General features: G+C 46.7%; 1 non-coding gene and 1 pseudogene across 1 annotated transcript; one reads left to right on the top strand and one right to left on the bottom strand.

The window, feature by feature from the left end:
- Positions 1–6,155: 6,155 nt before the first annotated feature.
- Positions 6,156–8,755, bottom strand: LOC116083270 (annotated as a pseudogene).
- On the top strand, positions 7,462–7,523 carry LOC116086679. Its single transcript, XR_004117053.1, has one exon. It is a non-coding gene; the product is annotated as a U7 small nuclear RNA (small nuclear RNA).
- Positions 8,756–9,042: the final 287 nt, after the last annotated feature.

Here is a 9,042-nt window from a genome sequence, read left to right as displayed (position 1 = left end):
ATTTCTCAGATTAGTGGCTGCTTGCTCGGTGGCATACTCAATCAAGAAAGCTCTCCAATCAAGATATTATCCTGGACTTAGACAAGCGCAAGCAAACCACTCCAGTCACTTGGCGTCATGCAATGTCTGCCTAATGCTTCTACCTGAGCCAATGTGAAGGAGGCGGTGATGCCATAGGTACAAACCGACTCCGCAAGGGATTTGATTACCTTAAAATCAAGTGGTTCCTCATACCTGTCCCCTTGTGGGTTTTGGAACACAGGATAAGCAAATTGTAATTCTGTTCTTACTTGTGTCCACACCCCTGGGCAGAAAGATCTCCCAACATTCGATGGCTGAACAGGCGGAGCCGGCAGAGCCGTCTGAACGGCTTCCGGGTATGGAGGGGGAGTTGAACAAGATGGCGGCACAGCAGCAGTTTCGCTTACACCGACTGCTGCCAATGGGGCTTTGTCCTTTTCCCTTTTCTTACCCCTTTTCCTCATAGCAGTTCTCTCCAATTGTTCTATCAGAGCATGTAGCTCCTCTTCAGAGTCCTCTGAATCCTCAAAAATTTTTAGATCAGGATAAAGAGAGGCCTTCTTTTTTCCTTCCTTATCACTTTCTGCCTTCTCAGATCTTTCCTCCTGCAGCAGTTCTAAGGCTGATTCTCCCTCTTTATTGCTTTACAGCATCTCTGATCTTCTAAACAACTTCTTACCAATTTCCAGACCGGTCTTACTCCATGCTTCAAGGTACCCTGTTCCCAGGCAAAATCTAGGTCCCTGCCGAGTTTATCCCAGCAGGACACCGTAAGGTTTCCGGGCACCACCGCAAACCACGGAGCCATGGTGTCACATTCACTCAAAAATCTCTCTAAGGTTGACTTTTTAATTTTCAAATTTTTAGCTAAAAGCAGCTCCTGAAGAGCCAAAAAAATTGGATGTGACTGAGATGATCCCATGGTTAAATATTACTTTCGGTTCGCTATCCCACAAACTTTATGCTCGGTTCGCTACTTCCGGGAGCTTTATGCTCGGTCCGCTACTTCCACGGACTTTATACTCTCGGCTCGTTGCCCCACGAGCTTTATGCTTGGTTCACTACTTCCGTGGACTTTAAGCTCCTTTCTGGAGACCTTATTCTGTCCCGACTTACCTGGGACCTTCCAGTGCACTGCCCTGACCACAGGAGTTCTGAGCCTTTTCTGTGTCTGGTTTCCCCGTAAGGGCCACCAAAATGTTGCGACCACCCTCGACCAGCAAGAATGACGCAACACACTCTCGGGCTCTTCTCCAGCAGTTTATTCAGGAACCTTGAAGAATCTTCTGACCACGAGGAAAGCCAACCCACAGGTTAAATACTGTATGGTCAGCCACCCGGGTAAAGCCACGTGGTGCTATCTAACAGGCCCACATAGCGGAAGCAAGCTAGTTGACTCAGCCCATAACCAAATAAGGAGTTGTTTACTTCAAGAGTGCTCGCCATCAGACTGATGGGGCGGCAGCGGCCAGCGCCATCTTTGAGGTGTGGCGCTTCGCGGCTCTCCACACTTCCTCATCATTTTTTTTTATATAACTTTCAGTTGAAAGTCTATTTCAATGGATATTAGAGTGGCTACTCCCACTTATGCCTTTTTGGGGAGTTGAGTCATTGATGTTGAGAGATATTAGAGACCCATGATTGTTAGATCCTGTTATTTTTGTTGTTAGAGGTGGCATTATGTTTTTGTGTTTCTTTCCTTTTGGGTTTGTTGTGAAAAGAATTTCTTTTTCGTGGGTGTAGTTTCCCCTCCTTGTGTTGGCTTTTTCCTTCTATTATCCTCTGTAGGACTGGATTAGTGGAAAGATATTCTTTAAATTTGGTTTTGTCATGGAGAGACTTGTTTTCTCCATCTATGGTAATTGTGAGTTTTGCTGAGTATAGTAGCCTGGGCTGGCATTTGTGTTCTCTTAGGGTCTATATGACATCGGCCAGAATCTTCTGTTTTCATAGTCTCTGGTGAGAAATCTGGTGTAATTCTGATAGGTCTGCCTGTTTATGTTACTTGACCTTTTTCTCTTACTGTTTTCAATATTCTTTGTTTTGTGCATTTGGCATTTTAATTATGTGACAAGAGAAATTTCTTTTCTGCTCCCATCTGTTTGGTGTTCTGTAGGCTTCTTGTATTTTTATGGGCATATCTTTCTTTAGGTTAGGAAAGTTTTCTTCTATAGTTTTCTTGAAGATATTTGCATGCCCTTTGAGTTGGGAATCTTCTCTCTCTTTTATACCTATTATTCTCAGGTTTGGTCTTTTCATTGTGTCCTGGATTTCTTGAATGTTCTGAGATAGAAGATATTTGCTTTTTTTTAATTTACTTGACTGTTGTGTTGATACCTTCTATCATATCTTTTGCCTCCGATATTCTCTCTTTCATCTCTTGTATTCTGTTGTTGCTGCTTGCATCTGTGACTCCTATTCTCTTTCCTAGGTTTTCCATTTCCATGGCTGTCTCCCTTTGAGTTTTCTTTAATGATTCTATTTGCATTTTTAGATTCTGGATGGATTTGTTCAATTCCTCCACCTATTTGATTGTGTTCTGTATTTCTTTAAGGGATTCATGCATTTCTTCTTTAAGGGATTCTACTTGTTTACTTGTGCTCTCCTGTATTTCTTTAAGTTATTTATGTCCTTCTTAAAGTCCTCTATTACTTCATTAAATGAGAGTTTAGATCTGAGTCTTGCTTTATAGGTGTGTTGGGGTATCCAGAACTTGCTGTGGTGGAAGAACTGGGCTTTGATATTGCCAAGTCAAGTTGTTTCTGTTGTTTATGTTCTTATGCTTGCCTCTTGCCATCTGGTTATCTCTGGTGTTACCTGGTCTCCCTGTCTCTGACTGTAGCCTGTTTTCCCTGTGTGCCTGTGAGCCTGAAATCCTGTGATCCTGTGATCCTGAAAGTTTCAGAATACCTGGGGAGTTGAGCTGGGTTGTGTGTGGTGTGGGTTTAGGTACAGAGTTGGGGCTCTGCTTCCAGCACAAGTGGAAACCAGGAGGCACAGGGGAATCTGTGTTCTGGCTGCTGGGGTACAGATATACCAGATATTGGGGCGGGGTTTTGGGGTCTTACTGAACTTGGTGTGTCAAAATACCTGTGGAGTTGAGCTGCAATTGTACTGTGAGTTGTGTGGGTTCGGGTCCAGCACCAGGGCTCTCATAGATTTGTTTTTAAAATTTTCTGTCACTGCTGAAACAAGATCCCCTTCCTTCCTTATATTCTGAATCATGACTATTTTACTCTGGTTTTGTGGGATAGACTTTATTCAAATTCATACTTTATTTTAATCATTATGCGCATTGGGGTGTTTGTTATATACCTATGTTCTTGTGTTCATGTATGCAGGTGCTGGTGCAGGCCAAAGGTTGTCATCAGGTATCTTTCTGAAACCTCTAATTTTGATAGACTATCTGTCCCATAAGCCTCAGAGATCCTGCCTTTAACTCCTCCAAACTGAAATTGTAAAAGCATGCCTTTGTTTTTATATTGGCACAAGATTCCTAACTCAGATCTTCATACTCACATAGCAAGCATTTTACAGAGGCATCTCCTTCACTCTCTCATTTGAGGTATTTTTTTTAATTTCACATATTTGGGCTAATCCATCTTCAAATGAATATTGTAAAGAGACCTTCTGTATATATTGAAAGTTCCCTCTGTGCAACTCTCTCTTTTCTGGTACTGAGCCTGAGAATGAATTCCAACAGCTTTCTTCTTTCCAGGATTCAAGCTTAATTGCCTCCACTGAGAAAGTCACTTCAATTTTGCCAAGATTCTTCTGCTCCATGCCATGCTATGGAAACTCCTCCTGAGAGTTATCTGTGAAAACTATAGGGTTTATTTCATTTGCTTCCCAGCTCCCAGAGACAACAGTCTTTTCTCATTCAATATCCAATATTTTAAAGTTGACTTTTCTGTGTATTTATTTTCAAGTTATGCTCAGTAGTTGGTTAAATCTGTCCATGGTCAATCTTTGTGGATCATGAGCAGCCAATACTTACTCTTTGCATTCTTTTCATTTTATTTATGTGGAAGTATCTACACACATGTATCTTAGATACTCACAGAGATCAGATGGGTCATTGGATTCCCCTTGAAGTTGAAGTTCCAGGTGTTTGTGAGCCTTCTGATATGGATAATAGAACCCAAAGCTAAGTCCTCTGATAGAGAAGTAAAACATGCTGCCAGCTCTATAACTACTATTTTTTTTCCTGTCAAAGCAGGAACTCATTTTAATGTATCAATGTTTTCTTTATAAAGGGCTGAGAGAGGAGGTGGAGTTTTCTGTTGAGGTGAGATGATGTAGGGGGAGGGGAAAGTTGACAAAGAGTATGGGGTGACTGACAGGAGCCCACAAAATTACTCTACTTCAGCAGGAGCTAGGCAAAGGCAGGCTTAAGCAGGTTGTGCTGAGTCACTCCAGTATGGAAGCAACTGGGCCAGCTTACAAAACTCAAGCCAGGCTCGGATTTGCCCTCAAGGCCCAAACCAGGGCCAAATAGGGCCCAACATCTCTTTCTTTTGTTTTTATAATAAGCAGATTACATGGCTCCTGCCTTAGGTTGTCCCCCACAAGGAGAACTTACCTGTCTTTGGATCCCATGTGTCACTCTGGTTCAAGGGGCATGCTCCAAGACCTGTATTAGGTTGTCCCAGCACAGCTGAGATCTTACCTTTCATTGGCTAAGTGGAGAGCTGGGGAGGGTTGCTTATATTCTGAGGGCCAATTGTATGTTGACCTTGGCTCTCTGGAAGCGAGCCTTTGATAATGAAACTGGATCTGATGAAGCCTGATTGTCTCTATATGCTACTGGATGAATTATTAAGTAAGCCTATTAAGTAAACATGGCCCCACCATGAAAGGGCGAAGGAGGAGGAGGAAGGAACCAAGGAGGGGAAGTAGATAGGGCAGGAAGCCATGGAGGCCAGTTCACAGTGGGTTGTCTTTAAACTCTCTCCTCCTCATCTCTAAGTCTTTTTGGATTGTTGAATCCCCCATCAATCTTTTGCAAGATCTTCATTGTCATTGACAGGGGGAATCTTCATTCTTTTCTCTTGATAAATCTGTGAAGGAAGCAGAAGCTCTCAGGACTGAAAATTTCCCTGCAGTGATTAATATCATCATCCCCTTGTTGGGGCAAGTATTTTATGTCTCTGGCCTGTATCCAGATTGGTCTTTTCTCATTTTGGGGAACATGCAGCCAAATCCTCTTCCAGCTGTCAAGAGCGGGTCTGGCCCTCTCCAAGCTCCAGTCAGTGGGTCTCTCCACCTGACCCAAATGGAGCTGTAGGAAACTGATGAAGACCAATGTTTTTGAAATGGTGACAGATGTGGATCCTCTTTAGAAAAATGTAAAATATTTATGGTAAATAGTGCCTTTTTCAATCGATCATGTGGGGGTAGAGACTCCCCCTTTTGTTTTTGTGTTAGGGAGAGAAGCGAGCACGCCAAGCGGAGTGCCTACACGCTAAGGTCCTTGTGGGCACAATAGATGCCAGACCAGGAAGAGGGCAGCGAGCATCAGTGTCTTCTAGGTATCTGCTGCTGCCTCTCTAGCCAGGGGCTATGCAGGTATGGTTGCCTTAGCTCAGGGGCAAGGCAGGAATGATGGGGAATGCAAGGCATTGGAGACTCTGAACCACTGAAAAGTTCAAGGTTTAAGTAGGTCTCCCCAGGGAAGGTGAGGAGAGGTGTGAGGTGGGGCAGGGCACCCCTAAATTGAAAGAGCACAGGAGAGGGAAGAAAGGGGTAGCCAGGTACTTTCAAGGGCTGACCACTCCATCTCCCATCCCACAACGCTCACAGGCTGGACACTGGAGTTCCGGGAAGAAATGGCTCAGTTGGGGTGTCCCAGTTGGCAACCCCTGTTCCTCCGCTCCTCCAAGCTCTATCCCCATGGAGCAACTGGTGCCCAGAGCCCTACCCTTGCTCTAACTATTGAATCCCAGCCTGGCCAGGCAGTACCGAGTAGACCAGGACTAGCACAGACCCTGGTGGAGACTGGAGAGAGCACTAGACAGCCGGCATTCAGCCTACTCGTACTGTGGCTGCTACTTCTACCCACAGTACAGAGGAGCCCTGGAGACCAGCTGTGGCTCCAAACCACTCGTGGAGTGTGCACCACTGGACGCACTAGGCTGGCTGGAGGACCAGGCTGCTGCTTCATCATCCAGTGGCCTGGGTTCCCTGACACTCAGTGCCTCGGGCTCCACCATCTCCCTGGCAGGCACCACACCGCACATCCAGCTCAAGGTGCCTCTCGCCACTCCTAAACAAGGCCTGGGTGGCCTCAGTGACAGGGAAGGTGTGCCAGCTGCCACACCCTAGGTCCACCCTCTTCTCCACCATGTTCCACCCGCCACCGTGACCCTGCTCCTGGAAGCACACCTTGACCCACACCTTCCCCCGCCCCGCCCCCCTCCAGGACACAGGGGAGCGGCCTCAGGCACAGCCACAGGCTGGACTGCACCACAATCAGGTTCCGGTTGCCCTATCTAGAGAGGAAGAAACACAGGCGAACCCGGGATGGGGTGAGGCTACCCTTCCTCGCAAAGCTGACGAACCAGGAGATGCCCTCCGGGTCGTCGGCGCCCAGACTGGCGCGGCCGTTGATGCCTGGGATCTCCACGCGGCGGTCCCCACGCACACAGCCAGTGTTCAGCCCGCGCAGGGCCGCGACCACAGCGGCCCAGGGGACAGCGTGTGTGATGTTGGGGCGGCCCCGCAACTGCAGGCGGCTCAAGACACGTCTCTTCACCGCCTCCAGGAAGTCACCGTCCACCCACCCGAGCTCCTCCAGCTGCCTGAAGCCGCTGCCGCACGAGCCACGCGGAACTCTGGGTGGCGGAGGAGGCGGCACAGCGGGCGAAGATGGAAGTGTGGAGGAGCCCAACCAGCTGGCCACCAGGAGCAGAAGGCAGGCGGCCCCCAACGGCCAACCGGGCAGCCTGTCGGTGGTGTGCCACTGACCAAGAAGGTGCCCATCTCAAGGCAAGGAAAAGGGAGCTCAGGGCTGGGCTCCACCCGCTCCCAACACCTTGCAACTCCTTCCTGTCCTTGCCAGTGGCACCCAGAGCTGGTCACCTGGCCCATGTGTTTTCCCTGTACACCAGGCCCCAGCACGAGCTTCTGGGCCCTGGAGACTGCACTGCGACTCCCCACTCGCCCTTCAGGTCCCACGGGCTTAGAGGGTGCAGCCGGTGGTGTCTGAGACGCCCCTTCCCTAAAAGAGAGCGAGGAGCCAAGCTAGGAGGAGAGAGGGGACGACCCAAAACGTCCTTTCCGGAGAGGCTGGGACTCGGGGTCACAAGGCCCTCTCCCCAACCTCCCACCCCTGAGGGAGATCAGCTAGATTGGCACCAAGCTGCAGCTCCCCATCCAGACCAGCGAAAAGGGGCTGGGAACCAAACACTTATAATTTTGGTTAGGAACCTAGCCTTTAACAGGTGAGCAGCTCTTTTAGAATTTGCCTAGCAGGTTTTCTGACTTCAGTCAGAAAAGCCCTATTTAGGCAACCTGGTGGTCCCGCTCCCCTGAGGCTGAACTTAGTGCGTACACCAGATGGGCATAGTGCACTACAGCCCAGAACTCCTGGACTCAAGTGATCCTCCTGTCTCAACCTCCCGAGTAGCTGGGATTACAGGCATGCACCACCATGCCCCACTTTACCAAGAGGACCAAAGGAGGGAGGTGGTATCAAAAGCAGGACCAGGGGGAGCTGCTTCAGGGATCAAGTGGGAGTTATAGGGACTCAGAAAGGGGGTTTAGATTCGGAAAAGTACTGCCCCATAATTTATGGGGGTACACTCACCCGCAGACCAATTGGCCAAGTTCAGATGGTAGGGGGTGGTAGGGGGCACCAATTCTGCCGGGTTCTCTGCTGAACCAGGCGAGAAAGAGAGAACCCAGTCCTGGGGCTGAGCAGGATGGTGAGTGTTGCAGCTGGGATCTCCTGCCTCCAGAGAATAACCACCACAATCCAGGAGTCTGTCAAAGTAGGAACTCAACTACTATTTTTAATGTACAAACGATACTTCTCCTTATGCCAACTTATACTTGGATTCTATTAGCACTCAATTACAATGTCTTCTGTTTGGGAACTGAATTCTAAACTAGCTTTGTTTTGACTACCTTTGTTTGACTTCTAAAAGCATATAAAAAAAGATTGAAACCCCAACATCTTAGAAGAACAAGAGGTGATTGAAAGTATCTATTCTATTTCACCGTTTGCAAGATTGAGTAAGAATAATGAAAGGGGTTGGCCAGTAGACATCTTGTGTGTGTAATTCTGAGAGCAGAACCAGTTCTAGGCTAGTGTATTAATTCCTCAACTCTTCTAGGAAACAGCATAGAGAGAATGTCCTCAGGGCTTATTTATGTTGACAGAGCAGGTACGTTTCTGTCCACTGGTTTCTCTCAGGTTTTACATCTACCATTTGCTTTTGAGAATTCAGTATACCAATCAACATTTGTTTGGGAGTCATATATACATACAGCAACAAAAGTACTAGTAATAAGGCAACATTTGGATTTTTATTTCCTACAGTAAATACTAGTTCTCTAAGGGCCTAATTCTGGTTAGTGAAACACTTAGCCATCCACAACCAAAAGTCAATAGAGAAAAGGAGACTTAAAATAATTACAAGGAAACTCAATAAATACAGCCACATACTTACAATATAATTCCAAACTTAGTCATTTTCAAATTTGCAATCCATGTCTCAGTGGAATAGTGCATCCGAACCTGAGCTCTAATTTATGTATTTTTAAATAATTGAGCATTAAATAACAACAGACATAAGCAGTGGCTTCATGGCTGTGTAGCAGCCAGGATGTTTTTAGTTCAGGATTTCCCTCTCTCAGACATTCTCCATTTATTTCCTAGCATCTGCCAGTAAAATGTCCTCAATACATAATTTTAGTCCCACAGTTCATAAGTTTAAATGACACTTTTGTCTACATTCTGTTCTAAATTGGCATAATAAACTTAAATTAGTGGCATTACAGTGTACTGGCTTTGCAGAC

Source organism: Mastomys coucha, unplaced genomic scaffold (genome assembly GCF_008632895.1).
Source record: "Mastomys coucha isolate ucsf_1 unplaced genomic scaffold, UCSF_Mcou_1 pScaffold12, whole genome shotgun sequence".
Taxonomy (NCBI): domain Eukaryota; kingdom Metazoa; phylum Chordata; class Mammalia; order Rodentia; family Muridae; genus Mastomys; species Mastomys coucha.
This window is presented reverse-complemented; position numbering and strand designations above follow the sequence as displayed.